The sequence below is a fragment of the Prionailurus bengalensis genome, chromosome C2 (assembly GCF_016509475.1).
Source record: "Prionailurus bengalensis isolate Pbe53 chromosome C2, Fcat_Pben_1.1_paternal_pri, whole genome shotgun sequence".
Taxonomy (NCBI): domain Eukaryota; kingdom Metazoa; phylum Chordata; class Mammalia; order Carnivora; family Felidae; genus Prionailurus; species Prionailurus bengalensis.
Genome location: NC_057350.1, coordinates 104,617,380 through 104,632,828, shown reverse-complemented (window position 1 = coordinate 104,632,828; position 15,449 = coordinate 104,617,380). Strand labels below are relative to the sequence as shown.

The 15,449-nt window shown below is 39.7% G+C and overlaps 1 pseudogene; it reads right to left on the bottom strand.

Annotated features, from left to right (window-relative positions):
- Nucleotides 1-2,129: 2,129 nt before the first annotated feature.
- On the bottom strand, nucleotides 2,130-3,325 carry LOC122491777 (annotated as a pseudogene).
- Nucleotides 3,326-15,449: the final 12,124 nt, after the last annotated feature.

Sequence of the window (15,449 nt, the reverse complement as noted above, 5' to 3'; positions counted from 1 at the left end):
CTCATTGTATAAAGTGTATCTTCAGGATGCCTGGGTGGCTCATTTGGTTAAGTGTCCAACTCCAGGTCATGGTCTCGTGGTCTGTGATTTTGAGTCCCGCATTGGGCTTTGTGCTGACAGCTCAGAACCTGGAGCCTGCTTCAGATTCTGTGTCTCTTTCCCTCTGCCCATTCCCTACTCACTCTCTGCCTCTCTCTCTCTTTCAAAAATAAACATTAAAAAAAATTTTTTTTAAGTTTATTTTAAAAACTTAATAAGTGGTCAGACTTTCCCGGGCTGCTATTGATAATAAAATGTTGAGCAAGACTCTAAATTAGTAATGTCAATCCAAGTGGAAGACAATTGATCGCTAACAATACTTACTTTTATATATAGGAAAAATCAATAGTTTTATCTGTTTTACATATGGTACACAATGGGCATTCTTCATTAGCCTATAAACAAAGATTAACACATTTAATATTAGCAATTCTTTAAAGAATTGGAATATTTTGTTAAAAGCAAGATTAAGCAATTTGTATTCAGTAAATGGTGAGTCCGTTGTATTTCTTTTGTCTTCTGAAAGAGAATTGCAAAGTACATTGTGAAATAGCCTCTCCCAGTCCAATCCTCCTGCATATGACACCTATAAACTCTGGGCAAAAATAAACAACTAGAGGTATTGGAAACTAAAAGCAGGTAGAAATTGGGTCTACAGTTGGAAGAGGAAAATTGCACTGAGTGAGTTTCTCCATTTTCAAAGACTCTCAGTTTGAGGACAAGCCCTAGAAGGGGTAGCTAAAACCCCTGTGCACAGAGATAAGTGTATTGGCTTGAAGAACCAGAGGACAGAGTTCAGAGGGACCACAACAGCAGGACAACAAAGGGGAACATCCTGGAAAGGAGAGAGCCTGAGAGGGGAACCCCAAATTCTGTGTATGAACTCTGCCCAAATCTCTGGTTGGGCCCTAAACCACACATACATGGGGAAGGCTAGCTGAGCAGCCAGGTAAGGCTTAAAAAAAAAAAATTTGAATAGTGATTTCAGATGTACACCCACTGCAGGGAAGACAAAGTTTGAAGTTTGGTTCCACCCAAGTAAACTGCCTACTAAAACAGAGGAATGGGACCAGAATGGGGTTACATGCCCCTGTCCTAAGTGCAGCAGAAGTCAGGGCAGTGATGGTTTGCCATTTTCAGTCTTTATACGGGTAGTAGATTGTGCTAGAAAGGGTGCGGAGGGTTGGTTGGAAAGCAGATAGATAACGTAGAGCGTCTATAACTTTACAAAATTGAGAGAGTCTAGTTGAGGTAGCGGAAACAATTCAATTCTGTCGTATTGAACTAGGAAACTTAAAAAAAAAGACAAGCTTACAAATTTATTTAATGTAAGTTTTATGTGGTATGGGAGCCTTCATAAGGAAATAAAGAGCCAGAGAAATAACTAGACTTGTGTACTTTTATGCTAGGCTTGACGAAGAGTGGCAAGTCAAGGAAAAATGGAATGTTACAGTTAAGGAATGAGTGCTGTAAACTGGGGGGAACCCTGCAAGGCCTGTTTGTTGGGATTCTTCTTGGCTCCCTTTTGAACTTGGCTCCCTTTAAAATTTGAACCAAATTTTAACTCACTATATGGCAATCATACCTGCTGTATAATTTAAAACTTTTTATTGTGAAAATGTCAAACATCAACAAAGATTGATATTATGAATTTCTCCATATCCGTTATTTGACTTCAACAATTGTCAACATTTTGTCACTATTGTTTTCTTCTGTATTTTAAATTTTATTTCCCCTGAAATTTTAATTTAATAGTTGTAAATGTACATAAAAATGGAAAGGATAGTATAGTGAGTACCCATATACCTTTCACCTAAATTTACTAATCACTAATATTTTGGTATATTTGCTTCACTTCTCTAAAATATATATATAAATATATATATATTTATATATATATATATATATATATATATATATATACTCTCTCAAAAGTGTGTGTGTGTGTGTGTGTGTAGTTTCTTTTCTAAAACATTTGAAGGTAAGCTGCAGAGAACATTATACCTTGCCACTGTATCAGTTAACTTTTATTTTATTAGAAACTGTTTATTTTCCATCAACTTCATTTCCATTTTGTTTGCCTTTGTAGAAGAACAGCTTAAGACTACTCAGTGGTTGTTCCTGCCCATTCAGTGACCTGAGCAGTGGAAGCTGCAGACCGGTCTTCACTGGCAAGCTCAACACCCCAGTCTCCAGTGGGGAACTGCTGAACAGGCACAGAAGCACCTGCACGCCTTCAGACCAGTCCGAACTGGGTGAGTAGCGATGAACTTAGGAGCTGGAGCAGTCCATTCACCTAGAAATTCCTCCTTGGTCACAGCCTTTTCAGTGTTGGCCTGCTCTTCCTTTTCAATCTCTTCAGGATCCCATTAGAAGTAGAGCTAAGGTATGACCTCCTATGTGTATTCATGGGAAATGGTACCTTGCATGCGCAGAACTTTCTGGGCCAGCATCCACCACATCAGACCCACTGAGTGAGCTCCCTTGCTGTTGCATGGGATGACAGTGTCCATGTAGCACAGAGGAGAGTCTGTGTTACACAGAGCAGTAGTAGGCAGGTCAACATAAGATGCCTCTGTGAGAGGCTGGTGGTCAGCCCTGGGATCAGTAACCACCAGAAGTCTTGGCTCCTGGAAGGCTGCCTGGATCTGGGTGGTGAAGTGGCCAGCAATAGGAGTGGTTCTAACAGAAGCAGCAAACTTCAGCACAGCTCGCTGGCCAGTATTCCTGAATGATATGACACTGACATCAGCTGGGCTTTCAATGGCAGTAATGGCTTGAGCTGCCAGCAGAAGCTTCTCCCAGGTTCCCTTCAGATTTATGTTGTAGATACCATCACTTTTCCTTCTGTAGATGTACTATTCCATTTGGAAGTCAAGGTTGGTGCCACCTTAGTGAGTTCCTGCTGCAAGTAATTTGAGGACATCCTTCTCCTTCATTTATAGGACATCAAGGGCCCCAGACATTGTGAAAGTTTCCCTTTAACTTACAACAGGAACACAAAACAACACCATACGGACCCCTCCCTGGGTAGCACAAAAGGCTGTATCAGTTAACTTTTACTATAACTCACCTGGCGTTTTAAAATAACCATTTATTTTTTTGCAATTCTGTGGGCTGGCACTTTGAATAGGGCTTAGCTGTGGTGTTTTTTCTCTGCTCCATGTGGGTTTGTCTGGGCTCAGTCACACATTTGTGATCAGTTCACAGGTTGGCTACAGAATAGCTGGTTCTTGATGCCTTTATTCCCATATCTGGCAGTTAACTGGGGCCTCAGTTCTCCTCTAAGTGGCCTTTCTTTCTCCTGTAGGTCACACTAGTCTCCTTACATGGCAGTGTCAGGGCAGGGTTCCAAGAGGAAGAGAGCAGAAGCTGCAACATCTCTTGAAGCTGAAGCTCAGAAGTCACACAGCATTACTTCTACCATATTCTGTTGGTCAAAATAAGCTAAAGACTGGCTGAGAATCAAGAAATGAACCTGTTTTCCCTCCAGAATCCCTGAAGGACTCACATTTCAGAGATACTAAGAATTAAAGTATGGTATTGAAAACAGAGGGGATCATGTGAAGTCAATATTCAGAGAGGGAAGTTAGACCCTTGGTTCCCCTCCAGTGCACCAGGAACTATTCCCAGGAAGTGTAGGTTTTATGCACATCATGTGTGGTAGAGGGTGGAGGTGGAGAACAGAGCTCCTTAAACCCTTGGAATTACTTGAGTAATACAAGTGACTTATTATTCATAATAAGTCCTTTTGGATATGCCGGGAATTTATGTTAGCAAGGTGACTTAGGGTGGGACCCCTAGATAGCATCAGGAGATGGCTGGTCACCAGAGAAAACAAGTGATTAGAGGATTGGAACTTTTAGTCCCACTCACCACTCACCATTCTCCAGGGTGGGAAGCAGGGGCTGGACATGAAGTCTATAAAAACTCTTGAGTCACAAGATTTGATATGCTTCTGGTTGGTAAACATATGAAGTGCTGGGAGGGTGGCAAGTCAAGAGAAGGCATGGAGCTTGCATATGTGGCCCTAACTCATACCTTGCCCTATGCCTCTCTTCCATCGGACTGTTCGTGAGTTGTAGCCTTTATAATAAACTGGTGAGTGTAAGTAACGTGTTTCCCTGAGATCTGTGAGCCATTCTAGCAAACTATTGAATTATGGGAACTTATAATTTGAACTTATAATTGAACTTATTATATTTGAACTTACATTTGGTTAGAAGTAAAAGGGACTCAGGCTTATATTGGCATATGATGCAGAGGTAGTCATGTGGAGGACTGGAGGATACCAGTTGATGTCCAGAGAATTAGTGTTGGGAGTTAGTGTTGGAAAACACAACTCCAGACACGCATACACATCTTTCTTTGTATACTGAGTACTAACATCTTATTAATTCAGACTTATTCCTACAATTTTTTCCTCCTTGAAGTAATTAGACTAGTAAGTAGTTTTCATTGGTAAATAGAACTTAAGAAAAGATTTTCAATTTTATTTTCAGTTGGTTTATTGACAGTAACTTTTGGCAAATGTGTCTGATTTTTGTATCAACATGATAATCAGCCATGCTATTCTCCTTCTTGATGTGTCAGAAGTTTGTATTTTTCCTAATTAATACATTTGGAGGAGCTTCTCATATTTTTTCCTTCTCTTTTTTCACATCTTAGTTTTATTAATTTTTTTAATTATTATCAGTTGAGAATACATCTTCATAATTCAAAGTAAATTTAGAAAGAGTCTAACAAAGAAGTAAAAAATCTATAGGACATAATTATGCAACTCTGAAAGTAAGTTAGGTGTTATTTTCTAAAATTTCATTTATTACTTAAGCTTTTTTTTTTCAGATTTCAAAGATTTATTTTCTCTTTACTTACTTTTGGCATTCCCAACACACACACACACACACACACACACACACACACACACATATTTTACACAGAGAATACATTATTCACATACACAAAAAAGAAAGAAAATAAAATTGTTAACCATAGTTTTCTCAGCTATCTGGAAGGAGTAACAAAACTGAAATATACCATCCATCCTTTCATTCACTCAAAGGATATTCATGGTCATGATATTATTACCCCCTATTAAACACCTGGATGACTTCACAAAGATGTCACTGTTTATGGGGCGCCTGGGTGGCTCAGTTGGTTAAGCAACCGACTTTGGCTTGGGTCATGATCTCGCACTTTGTGAGTTTGAGCCCTGCGTCGGGCTCTATGCTGACAGCTTAGAGCCTGGAGCCTACGTCAGATTTTGTGTTTCCCCCCTCTCTCTACCCCTCCCCTGCTCATGCTCTGTGTCTCTCTATCTCTCAATAGTAAATAAATGTTAAAAAAAAATTAAAAAAAAAAAAGATGTCACTGTCTAAAGGACAATGACTTAGGAGATAGTGAGATCCCAGGCCCTAGAAGTATTCAAGAAGAAACCAGAATGTCACTGGTTAGAGATAATGTATGAGGGACTCAAGCACGATGGATAGTAGAACTGGGTAATTTCTCAAGTCTTATGAATCTTGAGAACTGTCTCCCCTAAAGTACCACCAAAAGAATCTGTTGATAAACAAAGCTGAGTTTATGGCTTATGATGGAAAAGCAGAATACCACCTTGAAAAGTCTTGGCAGTGTTTCAGAGTGGGGAGGGTAAAGGCAGGATATTTATGAGGTTTTTTAGGATATGGTTTAAGGTGGGCCTTGCAATGCAAGAGTAAGGAGGATGAGGGAGAGAGTCAGGGGTTTGTGGGGGTGGAGGGGAGGGCTTGATTAGGGTTGGCAAAGTTGGGACATAATTGTTTACGTTTACATAAACTAAATAGTTTAGTTACATAAACTAGATAGTTTACAGTGAGGGGAGGGTTTCAGAGCAAGTCTCAGAGTGGATACACTGAGTTGAGCTCACTATTGTTATTAGTTATTACTTTTCAAGAAATTCCTAAAAGAATAAAGTTATTTGTAATTTTATTTTTGGGGGCAAGAGTTTCTTAAAATAGTAAAGTCACTTTATTACAGATAGTTGAACAGTAAAATCATGATGATGAAGACACTCTTTGTTCTTAATCCTATGGTGCTGTGTGGCTGCTTTTAATTCTCAAAACCCTGAAATAATGTAATTTCTTTTCTTTAAATTGTAGCTCAATTGAAAGTGAGATAAATAGGAGGAGAGAGAACCGGTTGTCATTTGGCCGCTCTTTTCCCCCACAGAGACTAGATCTTAAGTATATTTCATCTCATGTATTTAAAAATAAAACTTTTATTATAAAATCAGGGGTGCTTGGGTGGCTCAGTTGGTTAAGCGTCTGACTTCGGCTCAGGTCGTGATCTCGCGGTCCGTGACTTCCAGCACCGCGTCGGGCTCTGTGCTGACAGCTCAGAGCCTGGAGCCTGTTTCAGATTCTGTGTCTCCCTCTCTCTGACCCTCCCCTGTTCATGCTCTGTCTCTCTCTGTCTCAAAAATAAATAAACGTTAAAAAAAATTGTTTTAAATAAAATAAAATCAATGCATGTTCATTATTGAAATTTTGGAAAATAGAGACAGGTTTAAAGGGGTTGGAGTGGGGTTTTCTCCTTTAAATTTGTCTCTGTTTTCTATAGTTTCTACAATTAACTTCAAGTAATTATCTTGAAGTGAAATGTTACATTTGATGACACCTTAGGCTCTAGGAAAAAGAGTTTATATAAAACTTGAGTAAAATGGTATGAGGAGGGACATAGTTTATTTTGTACATTTATTACATTTATTTATAATTTATTACATTTTTCCCCCTGCTGACTTCAGGGGCAGCTAGCTGGCTCATTTGGTAGCACATGAGACTCTTTCTCCTGAGGTCATGAGTTCAGCCCCATGCTGGGTGTAGAGCTTACTTAAAAAAAAAAAAAATTAAAAATTAAAAAACCACTTTACAATCCCTACTGACTTTTAATACATACATATTATGAGCTGAATTGTGTCCTCTCAAAATTCATATGTCGAATCCCAATACCTGAGAATGTGATTGCATTTGGAGAAAGGGCCTTTAAAGAAGTGATTAAGTTCAAATGGGGTTATTAAAATGGGAACCTTAATCAAGTATGGCTGGTGTCCTTATAAGAAGAGGAAATTTGGACACACAGAGAGACCCCAGAGGTGAGTGCACATGGAGAAAAGGCCATGTGAGGACACAGCACAAAGGCAGTCATCTGCAAGCAAGGTGAGAGACCTCAGGAGAAATCAAACCTGCCAGCAACTTGATCCTGGACTGCCAGCCTCCAGGATTGTCAGAAAATAAATTCTGTTGTTTAAGCCACCCCATCTGTGGTATTCTGTTACGGCAGCCTGAGCAGTTGATATAATTCATCTGCATAACTACCTTTTTTCTCTTCAGTATTGTAATTGACATCTGAGTCCCGGACTTTCTCATATTCTCAATATAAATATTCTCTGCAGATCATCATGGAGACATGGTAATGTCCAGAGCATGTGCTCCTGAATTTCAGTGCTTTGACTATGTTACCTATTTGGTTAAACTCATAGGCTCTGTTGCATTCCTTGACTGAATTCTATTTTGAATGAAGATAAATAACTTCTCCTAAAAGTCAGCATGAGGCTTGACAGATTGATGGTCAACATCTTACTGTGGGTCCTTCATGAAGCATGGATGAGTCACACCAACCTCCCCTAGCCTTGAAAATTCCATGATCTATTCCAAAACTCTGATAATTTCTCTAATCTTTTGACAGCATTTCCTGGTATGTGGCAGGCAGTTATTTTGCACTTGTAATAGTGACAATAAGAAAGACAGCTTTATCTATATGTGGTAATTCCTCAGTGGCTATTGCTGACTTTACATGATTTATACTTTCTATAACTCTATCTCTGTGCTCTTTGGATACACATTTTTTTGAAGACAATTTAAGAACATTAAGACTCCAAACTTGGGTTAAAATTGAGCTTTGAATATAGTTGTCAGTTCCATTTATTATTCAGCTAGGCGTTGACAACATATTTTTTACCTCCTCTGGTCATACCCAACCAAAAATCATTGCTAACTTCATATAAAAGTAGTATCTCATCACTTGATGGGAAATAAAAGATATATTTCAATTTTTACATAAGACATGAATAAAATAAATATCTTAGAACAAAGAAATATGAAATATCACAGAAAATTAATAATTTAAAACTAAACCCAGTATAGACATTTCTGCCTTTGTGGGAGGGCAGGTATGGAGGTGAAGGATAGTGTTGGGGAGGAAGGAATTTCCCACTGTTCTAGATTCTTCTAACTGGATTAAGAATTACATTGACAAAATAATCTACATGCCAAGGTGGCCTGTTGTGGGGCAACCTGACCTTGGCCCCTGCAATAGCATAATTCCTATTAGCAGTTGAGCAACAATCTTTACTTCTTTCTTCCTTCAGAAACTGGTGAGAAAGGAAGAAGGGAAAGACTGAAAATGCAAAGCCCCTGCCCATTTTTTTCTGCAGATAAAGAGTGGAATCTAGAGTTGATGCCCACAGTTATTAAAGCATTTGGGAGTGGAGGGGTGCCTGGGTGGCTCAGTCGGTTGAGGGTCTTGCTCTTGGTTTTAGCTCAGGTCATAATCTCGAGGTTGGTGAGTTTGAGCCCCATGTTGGTCTCCATGATGACAGTGCAGAGCCTACTTGAAATTCTCTCTCTCTGTCCCCCAAAGTTAATAAATAAACTTTAAAAAAAAAGCATTTGGGAGTGGGAATGTCATTGATATGTCAGAGCGTAGTTAGTGGTTAAAACAAAAATGCTTTGCGGGGCGCCTGGGTGGCTCAGTTGGTTGAGCGTCCGACTTTGGCTCAGGTCATGATCTCACAGTTTGTGGGCTCAAGCCCCACGTCAGGCTATGTGCTGACTGCTTGCTCAGAGCCTGGAGCCTGCTTCAGATTCTGTGTCTCCTTCCCTCTCTGCCTCTCCCCTGCTCACGCTTTGTCTCACTCTATTTCTCAAAAATAAATAAAATGTAAAAAAATAAATAAATAAATAAATAAAAATGCTTTGCATAATAATACAAGGGGAATTGAGTTTATTAGGGAAATCTAGAGGAGGAAGGTATCTAAAGAGGAGAAGCAGGAAGTGTGGAATCAGAAAAGGAATACGAAAATATGGCAGGAGGCCAGAGCCTTTGTAGATGAAGGTGCTCTGGGCAAAATTCCAGTCATTGGTGTGGCCAGCAGACTTTAATAAGGACATTTAAAGTTCAGCTTTCAATTGTTTGCCAGGTGCCACTGTCTTGTAGTCTCATCCTTCAGACACATTATTCCAGAAGTCTGAAAAGCTGCCGCACATATTTGAGGATAAATAAAAATGATTTTTCTCTGCTTGTAAAGGGGAAGAGAAATATTCCTTGAATATTTCCTTGAAACTCCTTGAAAAGGTCTCTTTAGAATCAAAACAGTCCTTGATTCCCTACTCAAATGTTTGGAAAGATAGATAAATCTCTCCAGGGCTAGACAAACCCCATCTCCTGTTTCCCTATGCAAAGATGTCTCCAAAGTCTGAGCTTCATACCCCCTTGAAAGATTCACATACAACTCTGAGTTAATCTAGCAGACTATCTTGAGTAACTCTTTGTCTCTCAAGTAGATAGAGTTTAATTATTCTTTCTTCTGCTTTATGCAATAAATTGTGTGAAATTTTATCCTGACTTCAGAGTTACTCACAAGCTACCTATGTGCATGTACTGCTCTGTTGGCTTACAGAGTAGTAAATTAAATTCTTGTACTCAATTCCAATGTGTGTGTTTGGCAGTGGGAGCACATCCCAAACACCAAGCAATTCTCAGACACCAGCAGGATGTCCCAAGAATTTAACTCAGTTCTGACACTACAGAACTGAGTTCAGTACAGAGTTCAGTTCTACAAGACTGCTCCCTACTGCCCCCCCCACCATTTCAGACACCAGCCAGTCAGAAGCCCAGACTATATTACCTGTGCTTCTAACCGTCTAGCTATAAATCAGATTCCCATAACCTCCTCCTTGGGTTTGATTGATTTATTAGAGATAGAAGAAATATTAAAGTAAGATATGAGAAGGGGAGCCTGGGTGGCTCAGTCGGTTGAACGTCCGACTTTAGCTCATGTCATGATCTTGCAGTTCATGAGTTTGAGCCTCATATCGGGCTCTGTGCTGACAGCTCGGAGCCTGGACCCTAATTCAGATTCTGTGTCTCCCTCTCTCTCTGCCTTTCCCCAGCTCCTGCTCTGTCTCTCTATCTCTCAAAAATAAAAACATTAAAAAAAATTTTTTTAAGTAAGGTGTGGGGAAACGGCTTGGGGTTTCCATGCCCTCTCCAAGCATGCCACTCTCTCCAATCTCCACATGTTCACCAACCTAGAAACTCTCCAAATACCATCCATTTGGGGTTTTGTGGAGGCTTTATTAAACAGTCATGATTTATTAAATCATTGGCCATTGGTATTGATTCAAACTCCATCCCCTACCTCCTTTCCCCTCTAGAGGAGGTGGTTGGGGTGGGACCAAATTCCAAACCTGTAATCACATCATTGACTCCATTGGCTACCAGCCCCCATCATTATGTGCTTTCCAAAAGTCACCTCATTAACATAACAAAGACACCCATATCACTCTCCACAGTTACAAAATTCCGAGGGTTTGAGGAGCTGCTTGAACCAGGAGCAGTAGACAAAGACCAAATATATATAAGAAATATATATTAAGAAATATATATTTGGTCATCTGAATGACAGTATCACAGTATCACAAGTCCTAAATCAGTTTTCTTTCTTTTCTGCACTGATGTGGAGACGTCTCTCTTATTGAGAGGCCTTTTATTTCCCTAACACATGCAAAAGTCTTACTTTATGCTTTAGAAGGAAATTAAGAAAAAGGAGATGTAACTTTTGTAACTTCTTTAGACAAAGCTCTAAAGAAGAGATATGGCATCCATACACAAATAATTTATCAAAAGCAAAAGTTTAGAGCCAAAGAAGACAAAGAGAGATGTGGTACTTCCTCCCCCACACCCACTATCACCCCAAAACAGATGCAGGATCTTCGTACCTCAGTTGATGTCTGGGACAAACACATAAACTAATACTTAACCTAATTGGGATTATCCTGTATGGGTTGTTTTGATTCCAACTCTTTTTTTTTTTTTTTTTTAAACTCAGCTCCATACCCAACATGGGGCTCAAACTCATGACCCCAAGATCAAGAGTTGCATGCTCCACCGACTGAGCCAGTAGGTGCCCCACTGATCTTTTTAAAAAATAGAACATTTGTGTAACATTTCCCATGTTATGGAACATTTTTAAAAACCTCAGCTTTCGGATGCCTCGGTGGCTCAGTCTGTTAAGTTTCTGACTGCAGCTCAGGTCATGGTCTCACAGTTCGTGAGTTTGAGCCCCACATCGGGCTCTGGGCTGACAGCTCAGAAACTGGAGACTGCTTCGGATTCTGTGTCTCCCTCTCTCTTTCTGCCTTTCCCCTTCTCGAGCTCTGTCTCTCTCTCAAAAAAAAATAAACATTAAAAAAAAAAAATCCGCCTCGATGACTGTATGATAGCATTGAATGGATACTTAAACATTTATTTAATAAATTTCCTCTTTATGTTATCATAGATAACATTTCAATGAGTAGCTCTGGTTTTTGTTTATTTTGTATTTTTCTTATATTTTTATTTGAATGTAATTTCAAATTTCCAAAAAATTTGCCAGAATAGTGCAAAAATCACCCATATACCCTTTACCTAGATTCACCTATCATTAACATCTTGTCTCGTTTACTCTACCATTTGCTTTTTGTGGGTTGGGGGGACTTTTTCTCTACCAACTTAGGTCACATTGGAGTCATGGGGGCCTGTGAATTAATTGACAGTAGTCGAGTTCACAGGAGAAAGGACAAGATTTATTTATATTCATGTGGGAACATTCATAATAGTTTATATAGCAGTTTAGTAGGGGGAAAAGGTGTGGGTAGTAAGAGTTTCAGTGAGAATGTATGCAGACTTTTTCCTCCCAATGTTAATGGACCATCTCCTTCCTGGCTGGAAACTCCCCTGGAGGGCAATTTATGGCGGCTGAATTCTCAACTACTGGTTCTGAGAGTCCGTTTACTCACAAACAGGAAAATTCCTTAAAGGGGGGTTAATGGCAGCTGTATATTCTGGGGGCTCTGCTTTAGTTAGATAAGGAAATTTCAGATAAGATTTCCTTATGCATCTTTTGTAGCTCAAATGTTTCTCATTTAAAGTAATCTTTATGGTATTCTGGTGGTATTTATGGTATTCTGGTTATTGGTACTTTCATCTCTCTCCATGTATATGTATCTTCAATATATATACATATATATGTGTAATATATATTTATTTGTATTTACTTGTATAAAAAGGAAGCAAAATATGCCACCCCAAAATATGCCTCCTTAGCATATTTATTATTTTAAGTTGGTTATTTTTAAGAAACTGCAGACACAAGAGAAACTCTGAAAACCCAGTGGAAGTGATCTTTTTGTAAGAAACATGTACATTTATTTATAGGAGACATCTCCATTTCTGTAAGGGTTTCTCCCTGAGTGTACCAGGATGAAGAAGAAACTGTATAGTTTCTTAGTCTCTAGAAACTGTTATCCGTGGAGAAAGCATGGAATTACATCTACATTACAACCTTACTTTTTATTTTCTGTGCTTTTCTTGGTAACCTCCCATAACTGGCTCCCCACCCCTAACCTCTTCTTTTGTCTTTAGCTGAGGATGGTATTTAAGGAGATGCCTTTGGCCATTTGGGTGAGTTACTCAGTTTTCTTGTGTCTCTCCCATGTATACAGGAGGTATATATTCTATTGCACTTTTGCTTGTTTTTGTCCTCTTGGTCTGTTTTATATCAACTTAATTTTAGACCAAAGAACCTAGACAGGAAGAAGGGAAAACTTTTTTGCCCCCACAGATGGTGACCACGAAGGACTGGCTTGACTTTGCTTGCTCTGAGGCTGCAGCAGCTAAGTGATTCTGTGACCTCTGACAGGAGCCAGCAGAAGGTAAGAATTCTTATCATGTCAGTCTCCCAGTTCTCTGCCTGCTGGGTCTGATGAAAGCAAGCGTGGTAAGGGAATTTTTCCTTTTCTAAATGTATATTAGCAGGAGGAAATATGTCTGGAACTAGTTCCTTTGGTATAGTGATTCTGGTAAAGAATTGTTGTGGAGCAACCTGATTGGGTGGAGGCTGGCCGTGTGGGCGGTGAAAGAATTCACCCAAGGCAGAACAAAGGAGATAGAAGTTTTGAATATACTGTCAGGGAGCAGCAGGCAGGATAGCAAAGGAGAGACTGCCAAGAGGCAATGATGGGGGGCTATAGTTAAGGGAGGAAGTGAAGAGTTATGAGAATATATGGAATTTTCCTTTTTTTGGTAACTGTGCCCAGTTGTAAGAATCCTATTGGTCAGCTAGGGCTTATAGATATTTTGAATGAGCCCATTTGCATTCATACTTAGGGTGCCATACTTAGGGTGCACCATACTTAGGGTGCCATTGCTCAAGCCTATTTCCTAAAAGTGGCCTCTGCATTGGTAAAGAGTACTCTTGTTTTTTACTGATCCTTTCCTTCCCAGAGATAGTCACAATTTTTCTTTGTTTCTGTCTGCTGTGTCATTTGTTATCTTGTTCTATGTCCTAAGAGTGTGGCTTTGTGACCAGTGAGAATATTCTGTCTGGTCTCCCAGCCAGAAGGTGCACTTACTGGTGTGCATTTTGATGGCCAGTTGAATAACAGGGGTTCTGAGCCACAAAGTCACAAGCAGCATTCTCTTTGTCTAACTGTGCCCGCTCTCAGGGGAGTTTGTTATTGGAAGTCCTGGCTCATAAGGGGCTTTTGCCTTCTCAACCTCCATTGTTCTGTTAGTGATGAAAAAATCCCATTATAGTAGCATCTACCTGCTATCACAGATTCCTGGGACTGTGTCTGGAGGTATCGCATGTTCTTGTGGGAAACCGGAAACAATATTTTCACTACACCATTCTTACCACTTATAAAAATGAAGGCCTTTGCTTTCTTAGACTACCTTTGGGAGTAAGCTTTCTGGTTCTAAGAAGGTCTGCATTTTTTTGCACCCTCTTGTGTGGTGGCTCTTTCATCTCTGGTTAAGCCATAAAAGTGCTCAATGGTTTGAGTTGCTGTTAAGATTAATAGACCCTCATTAACTGCCAGATAATGAATTCTTTGACTTGGACAAAGTTCTATATTTGAATTTTTTTTTAAAAAAGCGAGCTCTTCCCCTAAACAATTGTCTTATTGGTACCCGTAGAAAGACCACATTAAAAAGTGGACACAAAGAGGTATAATGCCTAGCCTTAAACACTCCTCACAAGATGAAAGAACAGAAATTAGACTTAAGGAAAAAATAATATCCACATCCACCATAAATTCCTTTCCCTCAAACCTGGCCCCGTCTGCCTGTTTTTATTACGGAAGCTGGTCTGGATCACCTGGCAGAAGAACCAAGCGGCACTCGGAGATCTTGGAAGGAAGGAGGTTTATTTTACACCGGTGGGCTCAGAGGAGATTATTGTCCAGAGGTCTGAGCGTCGAATGCAGGTGGGAAGGGTAATTTATAGCATCATCTTCCGCATTCCTGACGGCTTTCGTGCCCTCGCACGCACAGCTAACAGGACAGGAAGAACCCGGAAGAGGAGTCTCTAAGCTGAGAATTAGAGCTTGTTTTAGTTCCGTGGGCCATCTTATGGTGCAGAACTTTACTTATTTTCCCAACAGTAGTAATTTGGCGCCTGAGGCAAGCAGGGTGGGGACAAGAATCTGCAAGGGAAGTCTTCAGGCAGGGATTGAAATTCCCTTATCAGTCCTGTTGGCCATCATATAACAGATTTTTCCCTAACGGTTTAACTCCCCTTTCCTTACAAGATTTATAAAGAACACTCTAGCCTAATCTCTGAGACCAAAGTGTACATGTTATTAAGATAAATGCTGAAAGGCAGAAAGTGAATTTACCAGAAGCACCTGGGACAGGCAGTAGGGCTTACTTTGCTATTTCTTCACACTCCTACTTTTTAGGGCCCTGTAAACAACCAGCTTCAGATTTTCCTATGCAATCTCCTTTGTGGATCTATCCTAGACCCTCCACCCAAAGAACACTTATCCCCTGTATAGCAACAGATCTTTTAAGTTATAAAGCCCTTCTACCTCCATTTTTAGAATATCTTACAAAATTTAGACAGGAGTTAGAAAGTTAGTGGTCATTCACGACCCACCTCACAGAGGAACAAATGACCAAAATTACTCCTAGGCCCTCAAAAAAAATGATCAGCTGAAGTCCAATGTTTAGAGACTGATAAAAGGCCAAGGTTGAACTGTATACTCAGAAAGAAGGCTTTTGTTAAAATATTTATACAGAGTTTACAAAGGCATAATTATTTTGATTCCCAT